Raw genomic sequence first — 13333 nt, 5'->3', positions numbered from 1 at the left:
TGTGGCAGCTGCAATGACTTAAAAGTTGTTGGTTGGTTGTTTTTTTTTTTTTTTTTGTCTTCAGTGCTTCGTCTTAAAATGACATTTACACAAGACATAAAATGAAATGCGGTGCACACTTTACACACATCTCCCTTTAATACATGCATACAATGGCTGTTGGAATATGAGTTAACTAAATGACATGTAAATTAGTTTTTTAATTGTGGTTTTAATTGTATTGTTTGCATGACAATTAAAAATTTGGGATTATGCCACTTCAAAATGAAATCCGAATGCCAGGGACATTTATCCTTTCAGATTGCAGATGTTGAGGAGAGTGGGTCCTGATTGGTAGTTAACTGGGAGGTGGCTTAGTAACAGCCGGAGCTGTGTGCGAATTTTGCCACGTAGAACTGGGGTTGTATCAGGAAGGATGTCTGGAATTAAACAGGTCAAATCAGAATATGGATATCTGATGCACTATGGTGACCCTGAGAAACCAGGGCAGCCAAAAATTATGGGGCAAACAAACAAAAACAACAAAAAAAATCCCCTTGTTTAATTGAAACTTCACATGTGTGATGACAGTTGGCCCCTGAACACACCTGGCCCCTCTGTTTGTGCTCTGAGCGCCCCCTAGTGGATGAACTATCGGCATGTCATAACTCCATGCACTGTGTGATTTCCTTGAAATTTGAACTGTGTGATGAATGGTTGCCCCTGTACGCACATGCCCACATCTGGTCACAAGGGGACACGCTGGCCTCAGTAGGCAGTCGCGTGGAATGAGGGCCCGTATATGACTGCTTGCAGTCCTAGTATTTCATTGTTGTTCTTTAGAGGACAGTATATATCTGCACTGTGCAGATGTTAAATAAAAAAACAAAGTAAGGTGGCGTTTGTACAACTACAGACGACAAAATCCATGAAAGCAGTTTACAGGTTGTTGAAATTTTGGAGAGAAATGGTATTTTAGGTGGAAGATATTCCAGTTTTGGTGGTGATCAAAATCTGTTGGAAATCCCGACCCGTACAAAGAAAGGACCACTATCGCACCCCAATGAGACTATCGAACAGCCGGTTGACGCACAAAAGCCAAATGGCACTTGGGTCCATTTGTATGTGTAGTGCATGAGTGACAGAAACCTTTACTACTGTCATTAATACAACCCCAATTCCAATGAAGTTGGGACGTTGTGTAAAATATAAATAAAAACAGAATACGATTTGCAAATCCTCTTCAACCTATATTCAATTGAATATACCACAAAGCCAAGATATTTAATGTTCAAACTGATAAACTTTATCGTTTTGTGAAATGGATGCCTGCAACATGTTTAAAAAAAGCTGGGACAGTGGTATGTTTACCACTGAGTTACATCACCTTTCCTTCTAACAACATTCAATAAGCATTTGGGAACAGAGGACACTAATTGTTGAAGTTTTGTAGATTGAATTATTTCCCATTCTTGCTTCATTTTTGCAACTTCAGTTGTTCAACAGTCTGGGCTCTCTGTTGTTGTATTTTGCACTTCATAATGCACCACACATTTTCAATGGGTTACAGGTCTAGACTGCAGGCAGGCCAGTCTAGTACCCCCACTCTTTTACTACGAAGTCACGCTGTTGTAACACATGCAGAATGTGGCTTGGCATTGTTTTGCTGAAATAAGCAGGGACGTCCCTGAAAAAGACGTTGCTTGGATGGCAGCATGTGTTGCTCCAAAATGTGGATGCACCTTTCAGCATTGATGGTGCCATCACAGATGTGTAAAGTGCCCATGCCATGGGCACTAATACACCCCCATACCATCACAGATGCTGGCTTTTGAACTTTGTGCTGGTAACAATCTGGATGGTCTTTTTCCTCTTTGGCCAGAGGACACAACATCTATGATTTCCAAAAACAATATGAAATGTGGACTCCTCAGACCACAGCACACTTTTCCACTTTGCATCTGTCCATTTCAAATGAGCTCGGGCCCAGAGAAGGTGGCGGCGTTTCTGGATGTTGTTGATGTATGGCTTTTGCTTTGCATGGTAGAGTTTTAACTTGCACTTGTAGATGTAGTGATGAACTGTGTTAACTGACAATGGTTTTCTGAAGTGTTCCTGAGCTCACGCAGTAAGATCCTTTACACAGTGATGTCGGATTTTAATGCAGTGCCGCCTGAGGGATCGAAGATCACAGACTTTCAATCTTGGTTTTTGGCCTTGCCGCTTACTTGTAGGAAGTTCTCTAGATTCTCTGAATCTTCTGATTATATTATGGACTGTAGATGATGGAATCCCTAAATTCCTTGCAATTGAACATTGAGAAACATTGTTCTTAAATTGTTGGACTATTTTTCACGCAGTTGTTCACAAAGTGATGATCCTCCAAAAAAGTTTCAGTTTTAACATTAAATGTCTTTTCTTTGTGGTGTATTTAATTGAATATAGGTTGAACAGGATTTGCACATCATTGTGTTCTGTTTTTATTTACATTTTACACAACATCCCAACTTCATTGGAATTGGAGTTGTATACAAGTTGACAAATTATGGCTGTAATTCACTAAATTCAAGTCAATGAAGAACCTTGCTGAGGAGATGGAGAAGCCAAAAGAAAGAGAAAGCAGATGATGAAGACTTTAGCTGTTGTTTGAACAGAAGCAACTTTACTATCATTGTGTGTTCTTTTCGCGTATATATTGAGGCATAAATCAGAATGGTGGAAAAAAAAAATCAGAAATTGAAGTGAAATCATTTTAATGGAATAATTTAGTCCAAAAGCAACTTTTCTTTTCAATTTTGTGTTCTGACAAATCCCATTGCTTTGTTAGCTACTTGCAGTCTGTTTTCAACATAGGTGTCATAAATGGATCCATCGTTGTGTTCTAACCAATTATGTTTGAGTCTTTTATAGTTATGTCTTGTATATCATCATCAGTGGCCATATTATACATGCACAGATGATTACAATAACTGCTATAATGACTGTTTACTGCTCTCTTGGCTGTAAGTGCTGGTTGTTCCACTGGCAACATTTTGTGCAATGTTGGATTCCACGTCAGACAAAATGTAGTAGGGAGAACACATTTCATGATTCATTTTTGAAAGTTTCTTTCTCCTTGTGAAACATTTCAAAAGTTCAAGAGAGATACCCTGCATCTGAATGCTTAGTGTGGACTAATGTCGGTTAGTACATAATAGCCAACTATTATACCCCATCACACTAGAGGCCAAATGAGCCCGAATGCCAACTAAATGAAAATTCGACCTCCATTTGAGCAAAGTCGAGGTGCATTCGAAAACCTCTGCAGAGTATGTGAGTGCATTCCAAACAGTCGGGCTCATTTGCACGGCCAGCCCGAGTGTAGAGCAGATTCTCCCAACTCTCGAGGTGTGTTTGAGGTGGAAAAAGCTTGAATGCCAGTCAGATTGCAGTCTGACTGAATTCTAAGCATCAGAAATGGCATCTCAGCAGTATTTGGCGCATTCAGCACTTAAGGGAACCTTGAAATGGTTCAGGCACGCCAAATCCTGCCGGCATGTCCAGATTGTGCACTGGATGAGCCGGATGTTACCCTGGTGCATCCTGTTTGGGGTGCGCAAAGGACATATAGTAATGTGCAAAGTCTGTGGCATGCAATCAGTATGTGCACTAGACGTGAACATTGAGCAATCACACCAAAAACACTGTGTGTCACTGCAAGTCATAACAGCCAAACAATCCACTGTACCATAATCCAGCAGTGACACACGGCAGGTCTTCAAAAGAGTGGACTACAGTGCTTGCTCCGCCACACCCCTCCACTTGCTTCCTTTCCACCCAGACCTTCAGTTGCGATCAGACTGCACACGTACAGCATTCAGGGTGCATTCTGCATGTTCCTGCTGCTTTCTGCTGGCATAGTGGGGATTCATGCTGTGTTCTGGCTGCATTCGACCTGCATTCTGCATATTCGTACTGTGTTCCGGGCCCATTTCACCTGGATTTGGTTGCTGCTGCATGCGTGAGTCATTCAAGGCGGCTTCGGCACACATTCTGGGTATTCGAACACCATTCGTACATGGTTGTCCAAATGTCTGTCCCTCCCGACTGCACATCAAAGTTTGGCTTTTTTCCCCATTTGCCCTGATTCATTCTCATTTGTGCCAAGTGTGATGGGATCCTTACTGTAGTATGTACTAGACCTGAGTGAGTGAGTACTTGGGACACAATTCGGATGTCCTTTGCTGCCATTCAAGTTGTTCATTTTGCAGCAGGAGACTATTTATTTATTTATTTAAACTATTCTTGATGCATATTTGTATAATGCCACAGCCCCTCGGATGCCGCTAGTATTTTCATGTATGTCCCCTGTCTTCTTTGAATTTTTGCAGAGGTTCTTCTGCGGTTCCTAGACACCTGTTGTATGTTAGGATCATGTAGTGTAGTCCGTTTGAATACTGTGGAGGTAGTAGATCATCCAAGTACCATTTGAATACTACTAAATGCATACTCTGTATTCAGACACCCTATGGATTAAGTGTACTGCTTATTGCCTACTATGTACTATGCTAGTATGAGTAATCCATCAATCCGATTCCCTAATGCCTTCTTTTAAAAATAGCTTCATTGCTGTTTCAGAATTTTTAGCAGTCAGACTGAAGCCAGCTCACTTTTTGCAAGAGGTGCCAAAAATTTTATTTATTTAAATTTTAATAGTCTTAACTTCAGCTGCCAGTGTGTTTCTGCTGAAGATGTCGGCATCTGCTCGATGCAAACTGCACTTTTTTTTTTAATAGAGACTGGTGTGATGTGTGAATACTGATAAAGTTATTAATATAAATGCAGGAGTGCCATGCTATTCATTTCCTGTTTTAAAAGGGATCCAGGCTGTGGACCCTGGAGTCATAAGGCTCTGACACCACAGAGAAAAGCAGACAGATAGATGAGATACAGCAGACACACACACACTCGGTTCACTCGCTCTCGTGTAAAATTCTCAAGAAGTGAAAATCAGCACTTCATTAATTCTCATGCTGGTGTCATGTCTTTGGGCAGCAACAGTCTGCCGTTATCTTGACAACAACGTCTCGCCATCAGTTTTAGTCGAGCTGTAATGTATACTGTGATTTCAGCGCTGCACATACTTTTGTCACTGTGTTCGATACACTAATGAAGAAACTTGGAGAAAACTGTCAGGTGCTTTTTGACATGGAGTTATGCTGTGTTTCTGTCAATGTTTCTTCACCCAAATCTGTCTTGTTTGCAGGAATACTCAAAATATTGAAATTTTTATGAAACTTTCTGGACAGGCTCTCTTACTTGAAGTAATTGATTAGCCATGGTGGCCTTGATGGCTACCAGACCTTGGCTCTAGAAATAAAAAAAAGAACAGATAAACAAGCTCATTTTAAGCTATGTGTGATTTTAACATCTAATTCCCATTTTTCATTTTTTTTTCATTTATTTATATAGTGCCAAGTCACAACAAGGTTGCCTCAATGCACTTCACACAAGTAAGGTCTAACCTTACCAACCCCCAGAGCAACAGTGGTAAGGAAAAACTCCCTCTGAGGAAGAAACTTTGACCAGACCAGACTCAAAGGGGTGACCCTCTGCGTGGGCCATGCTACAGTCACAAATTACAAAAGAATTCACAAAATTAAAATACAGGAAATGTTGCCGGTGCACAGGACAGTTTCTGGAACAGATACCATACCCATCTCTGGATGGAGCTGCACCTCAAACAGAGAGAAAAGAAAAAAAGCAGAATCAAGCATCAGAAAGACAACAAATACAGTGTAATTTGCCAGGATTAAGTAACAAGAAAAACAGAAGAAATACTAAGGTGATCACCGGCCACTAGCCCTAAGCTTCACTAAAAGACCCAGAATTTAGATAAAATTGAGGCCACATCCTGCTCCGTTTCCTAATAAAATGAATTAAAACAGTAAAAAGCATAGTAACATACTATGCCAGTATGCTAGCCATACAAAAGGGAAAATAAGTGTGCCTTAAGTCTGGACTTGAAAGTCTCTACATAATCTCACAGTTTTATTGACGCAGGAAGATCATTCCACAGAACAGGGGCATGATAAGAGAAAGCTCTGTGACCTGCAGACTTCTTATTCACCCTAGGGACATATAGTCCTGCACCTTGAGAACACAAGGCCCGTGCCAGTATGTAGGGTTTAATTAGGTCAGCTAGGCAGGGAGGTGCAGGTCCATGAAGAATGTTATAGGCTAGTAGCAGAACCTTAAAATCTGATCTCACTGGGACAGGAAGCCAGTGAAGAGATGCCAAAACGGGTGTAATGTGGTCAAACCTTCTGCTTCATGTGAAAACTCTGGCAGCAGCATTTTGAACCAATTGGAGAGCCCTAAAGCTGGACTCCAGTAAACCAGAAATTAGAATATCGAGTAGGCCAATCTAGAAGAGACAGATGCATGAATCAGGGTTTCAGCATCAGCCATAGACATGATGAGACGAATCTTCGCTATATTTCACATGTGGAAGAAAGCACTCCTCGTAATATCTCTAATGTGGATGTCAAAGGACAACATAGGATCAAAAATTACCCCAAAGTTCCTCACTTTATCAGTGTAATATATGACGCACGAGCCTAGGTCAAGCGTTAACTGGTCAAATTGAAGCCAGTGTCTCACTGGACCAAGAACCATCATTTCAGTCTTATCAGAGTTTAAAAGTAGGAAGTTGCTAGACATCCAACTTCTCACTGATGCAAGGCAATCTTCTAAGGATTTTATGTGGATGAGATTACCAGCAGTTATCAGCATGTATAACTGAGAATCATCAGCATAGCAGTGAAAGGTAATCCCAAAATGCTGCAAGATGTGCCCAAGGGATGCTATATAAAGGGAGAAAAGCAGGGGGCCTAAGACAGACCCCTGTGGAACTCCAAATTTCATGTCACTAAGGTTAGAGATAGTGTTATTGTACAAAATACAGTGAGAACGACTGGTCAGGTATGACGTCAACCAAGCAAGAGCACTCCCAGTAATCCCAAAATGATTCTCAAGCCTATCGAGTAGAATATGATGATCCATGGTATCAAATGCAGCACTGAGATCTAACAGCACCAGAACTGTAGTGGTGTCTGAATCCACTGCAAGCAGAAGATCATTCACCACTTTAGTGAGAGCTGTCTCTGTGAAATTATATTTTCGAAAAGCAGACTGCAGTGGCTCAAAAATATTATTCTTGGTAAGGCAGTCCACAAGCTGCCGTGAAACCACTTTTTTTCAGAATTTTAAAGCAAAATGGTAGATTTGATATCGGCCTGTAGTTTTTCAGTACACTAGGGTCAAGATTAGATTCTAAACCACTGAGCTGGTTTGGACAAAGCCAGCTTGGCTATGTCCAAACCAGTGCAAACTTTGGACACGTCTGGGCTTGCCCAGACATGTCCAGCAGGTGGCATAGGTATATGGAATATATTATGTCAGCAATGCAGACTGGCTTTTTGTGTTGGTTTCGTGCAGGGATTCATAATGTTTGGGCCATGGTCTATTTGTGGGCTGGCAGAAGGCACTGCAGATGGGGTGTGGAAGGGCACTGAATATTTATAAAAATGTCTAAATTTCATTTTTGTAATATTTATTTTGAAAATGTAGTATAAACCCTATGACTTATAGGGTTTAAATTCAGAGAATTTGTACAATATCAAATCACAACAGCCCACCCCGCCCCCCACCCCAGGCACTTCATCCCACCCTCTGTTTTTTGATTACGGGGGGTTGGGGACAAACTCAAGCAAACCAGATTCAGTAGAGCAACCATCTCCTCTGGCCATATGACCAAATAACAAAACACATAAAACAAAGCACAACAAAGAATTATCACAAATTCAAAGACAGAAATGTTGCAGCTAAGCAACCATAGGTATATAGAGTCCAGAGGTCATAACAAGCGATGGCTCAAAAACATCCATGTGGTGAAGAGTCATCGCCAAACATAGGGAGTACAAATGGCAAGTCAGTGTTCCATTCTGTTATTCATGAAGTCTTCATCTGACTTGCTCCAGTAAATATCTCTGAGACATCCAGGTGTCATCAAACACCCAGGCAGACTCCCAACTTCATATGATCATTTAAAAAAATTTTCAGTGGAGCGTTCAACACTCGCCCTCATGGACGAACCCGTAGACTTAGTTTCTCAGCTGGCAAAGGGAAGGATCCGCGAAGCCCTGGCCTCCCAGCAGTCTGATTTGCAGCTGTGCAATTTTTCAATTATATTGTAGTTAAATGAAGAATCAAATCATTATCGCAGTCATGTCCACCAAAATTGTGATTCAAGGTCTGGGTGGGTCGCAGTACAATTTTAGATTTCAAAGTGGGCTGTGGAGTTGCGGTTTGGAATGGCATTTCCGGTGTGTCAAAGTTAACCAACATTGAACCAGTTTGTACTTATTTTGTCATTTTAATTTGGAGAGTGTTAAGATGATGCTAAGGGGTGAATTTGTTTAATGTTTCACTCATTGCATTTTACAGAATTATACCAACACTTTTTCAAAGCCTCTGACAAAATGCTTAACTATAATCTAAACCATATATTTAACTTGCTGGGCTTGAGTTCCTTTTTTATTGGAAGCTTTAATTCTGACTTATTTATAGCACATTTCCATCAAAAGGAATGTTTGCATTTTTGCAGTTTAGCACTCTGCACACCTCATTAGTGTCAATCTTTACCACCTAGGAACAAAACGTGACTTTCTTCTGCTTTGCACACATTACTTGCATTAGGTTTGCCATTAACTACTCAGTTGCACTTTTTTTTAGGTTCCATGATTATTTTTCTTTAAATAACAAACTGAACACTCATATTTTAAAGAAGACATTTTCCATGTGTTCATTTATTTATGTATTTTGGCAGTTGTCTTGACAGGAAACTAATTTGTTGTTGCTCTCGTCCTGTAAATGCTAACATGTATGCTACTAACATTAGCCTCTCCATTGTGAGAACAGTCACCATATTCCACAACACTCAGCTGGCTGCACATACAAAAAATCAGCACTTTGCATGTGATTTGCATTGCATTCCTCCACAAGGCCACCATGGTACACCGCATCTGGTTGGAAAGTTGAACCCACTACTTTCTGGTCACGAGGCCACTATTCTTAACTTTTGTGCTGTCTTGGGTATTTATGCTGAGATCCAGGGTCCTCCTTTGTCAATAGGGCATCTACATAGACATATGTACAAAATGTTTTGCACATATACAGGGTGGGCCAATAAAATGTTACCACTTTTGTAATCCAAAGAAGAGGAGCATCGATTGAACATGTCATCAATTATTGAACTGTGCAGATAACAAGAGACAAAGTAGGAATCCTTTGGTATCAAATGTTAAGTTGATCCTTCTGTTACAAGTCTGTAAATAAAATTTTCGAATAAGTTCTCATTTCAAAAATTTGTGTACAATCAAAAACTGGTAACATTTTATTAGCCCACCCTGTATGTCTAATAAAGTCTGGGATTCAGCAATTAGTACTTTGGCTTGAAAATGTACTTGAAATGCACATCGCCTATTGTTTGGAAAATCAAACTGCCACTGCAATACTTTTGACCACATACAGAAAGCTTTGACACACTGAACCAAATCATAAACTGCAATGGAGAACGATATCTTGTGAATAGTGAATCTGTTTATTGTTTATTGGCACCGGAGCAACTAATGGATTTTCAGGGTGCCGTCAGCTTCATAAACATGAAACCATTTAAGCATAATTGAATAATAAAGTCTATTACGCAGACAGTGGAATATAGGACTGGAAGTAAATTAGTGAAACCTGTTTTTAATTTTTTCCAAAGTGATCCCTGTTAAGACTCATTCATGCTCCATTCATATGGATGGATCTGTACGTGCCTTTAAAATTATGTAACAGTCACTGCTCACAGACTTGTATATGTCATTTACATGGGCTTGATGTTAAGCAAAACATCCACTAGTGGGCGCTGCACAGGGTCAACGTTAACAAAACAGGGTGAGTCAGAGAGGTCCTAATGCATCTCCTCCTGAAGAGACAAAAGCATAATGACTTATATGAATACAGTCTTGAAAACATTATACACTTAACAATACATGGAAAGAGAACTTTCTGGTGTATTTGCTGTTTTTGCCTGCAGTCCTGTTTTTTGCTTGAACTACTGGCTACACTACTCCCATGATTTCTGATGGTACTGCTTTGTCCAATTACTCTCACCATATGAAGTGGCGGGACGTTGTATAAAATTGTCTGTAATTCCTCAATTAATTCGATGTTTTTGTTGCTGACTGTACCAGCCTTAAAAGGAAGAATTGTGACCATGTGTGGTCATATAAGCCCGGCCTTAATCAAATGAGAGTTCACCAGCTCGGCGGTTTAGATTGTTTAATTAAGGCAAGCAGAATATACACTCAACAAAAATATAAACGCAACACTTTTGGTTTTGCTCCCATTTTGTATGAGATGAACTCAAAGATCTAAAACTTTTTCCACATACACAATATCACCATTTCCCTCAAATATTGTTCACAAACCAGTCTAAATCTGTGATAGTGAGCACTTCTCCTTTGCTGAGATAATCCATCCCACCTCACAGGTGTGCCATACTAAGATGCTGATTAGACCCTATGATTAGTGCACAGGTGTGCCTTAGACTGTTCACAATAAAAGGCCACTCTGAAAGGTGCAGTTTTGTTTTAATTGGGGGGGATACGAGTCAGTATCTGGTGTGACCACCATTTGCCTCATGCAGTGCAATACATCTCCTTCGCATAGAGTTGATCAGGTTGTCAATTGTGGCCTGTGGAATGTTGGTCCACTCCTCTTCAATGGCTGTGCGAAGTTGCTGGATATTGGCAGGAACTGGTACACGCTGTCGTATACGCCGGTCGAGAGCATCCCAAACATGCTCAATGGGTGACATGTCCGGTGAGTATGCCGGCCATGCAAGAACTGGGACATTTTCAGCTTCCAAGAATTGTGTACAGATCCTTGCAACATGGGGCCGTGCATTATCCTGCTGCAACATGAGGTGATGTTCTTGGATGTATGGCACAACAATGGGCCTCAGTATCTCGTCACGGTATCTCTGTGCATTCAAAATGCCATCAATAAAATGCACCTGTGTTCTTCGTCCATAACAGACGCCTGCCCATACCATAACCGGAAGCCGTCTGAAAGCCATCTGAAAGTCGTCCTGTGAGACCAACACGGAGGTGCTTTTGTCCCGCGCCATGAGCGGCTCTGTGGTGCATCCCTCCGCTTCTCTTTCCATGACAAAAACTCCTGTAACAGTGGAATGTGCCAAAAAAGTGCTGATGTCCACGTCTTCTGCCATTTCTGTGGAAGTCAGACGATCAACAAAGCCTTCACTTTGGAAATGATCTGGTTGTTTCAGCGGGGTTTCAGCCTGTCGATCGGCGCTCGGAGTGCGCCGCGCTCTCAGCCGCTGTGGGCGGTCTTTAAACCGGCTGGAGCACTCCTTAATCTGTGTAATCCCCATAAAATCATCCCTGAAAGCCATCTGAATTTTCCAAATGGTGTCCACCTGGAGGTCTCTCACAATTTCTAGAAAAATTTGATGCAGCAAAGCTCCAAATCGTTCAGACATTTTATTTGCAATAAAAATCCCACGAGAGGGGTGGACCACTGCTCACACAAAGCCTGCTCACAGGCGAATGACGCAACCGACAGGTGTGAAAAAACTCACGCATGCGCACGAAGGTTCAAGATTGGCTGATGCAATCACACGTGATTCAAATCCATATGGTTTTTGCAAAAAATAACGGTCGGATAGTTTTCTAACAGACCTCGTATATGGGTTTTCGACATCAGAGTGAAAATTCAAAATGTTTGATATAGTGACATTGATCTTTGCCAATGAAAACCTTAAAGGGCAGTTTTGGGGTTGACTGTCATCCGTGATTAATAGTCATTCAGAACGAAATATCACAATAGAGACTTGCTCAAACAATTTTTACCTACATTTTGCAACCAAACAAATATCCATTGCTCCCTCCAACACATGCACGCACATAAAGTCCATCCTCCACGCCCAGCTCACATTATAATCTTCTCCAGGGTGGCTATTGATTTTCATAGGTGGCATGACAAAAAGCAGAAACTGGGATTTATGGGTAAACTATCCAACACCTGCTGAAAATCCCCAAAAGATAGAGTTTACAATTTTCAGAAGAGATTGGGAAGATGGTTTTATTGAAGAAGGATTTCATATTGCTGAAAATATTTGGCATTTTGTGCACATTTTATTTGACTGGTATACATATTAATGCAGTTTGTGCTCATTTATCCTGTCTTTGTCAGCATTAGAGCTCTGTCTGTATGGAAGAATTGTAATTTGTTTTTTGTTTGTTTTCCCTCTCATAGCTGTGTTTGTGTGTGTGTGTTTTTTTTTTTTTTTGGTGGCCTTTAATACAAGCCTCTCAACAGTGAATATGTAGTGTCAACATAACATTTGGGGTAAATGACGGAACACTCCACATCTGCAAATCACACAATTCCTGGAAAACTTAATTCATTGCAGCCTAACTTTTTAATATTAGCTTTTCCCAATCTGCCTGAGCACTAGCCAGCATTAACCACTCAAAATAATGCTCTTTACTGTGTTCTGAATGTAGATCATCGCTGCTTACATAAGATGTTAAAATGCTTTTATATGACACCTACATAGATCCTTATATGACTGGATTCTATATCATGTGAAATTCATTATTTGTTCTGTTGCATGAGTGACGTCATTGCTGTGCATTTTCTCCCTTCTATTTCGCTCCACTGCACAGCTCTTTCAGCTTTTTGGAAAAATGCCTCCATGATAAGAGGAAGCTCAATGCAGCAGCTGTTGAAGCACTGACAGCTAAAGAATTGGACGAGTTCTTGTCACATTTTGTATTATTTATTTATTTATTTTTTTGGGTTGGATTTAATGGTACTGGGCCACTAAGCTTTTTAAGATTTAAGGCATGAAAAGAATTTTCATTGGCATGACTATAATTTTATTTATTAGCCTTTAAATAGGGGATTCATAATGACATTACTAATACAATCAAAATTTGCATTGCCTAGAAAAAAAAAATGAATTAAAAGTTCCCCATAAGGGTAAGACAATGGTAGATACCAATACAATCTATGACAGTGACATCGCAGATCAAGTGGGGACTTCCCCAGAGTAGAGTCCTTTGTAACGACAGTAATGACATGACGAGTTGAGAAAAAAAAAGTCACGTGAATCGTGGTGCCATCTTGGGTCCAAAATAGCATTTGCTGTTGATCTATCTGCATGTAAATCCAGCTATTTTATTCATTTCTTTGCTAGAAATGTCACGTTGCTGTGCAGTTGGATGCACAAATAGAC

The sequence above is a fragment of the Thalassophryne amazonica genome, chromosome 15, assembly GCF_902500255.1.
Source record: "Thalassophryne amazonica chromosome 15, fThaAma1.1, whole genome shotgun sequence".
Classification (NCBI taxonomy): Eukaryota; Metazoa; Chordata; class Actinopteri; order Batrachoidiformes; family Batrachoididae; genus Thalassophryne; species Thalassophryne amazonica.
The sequence above is the reverse complement of the archived record's forward strand: the minus strand, read 5'-3'. Positions refer to the sequence as shown.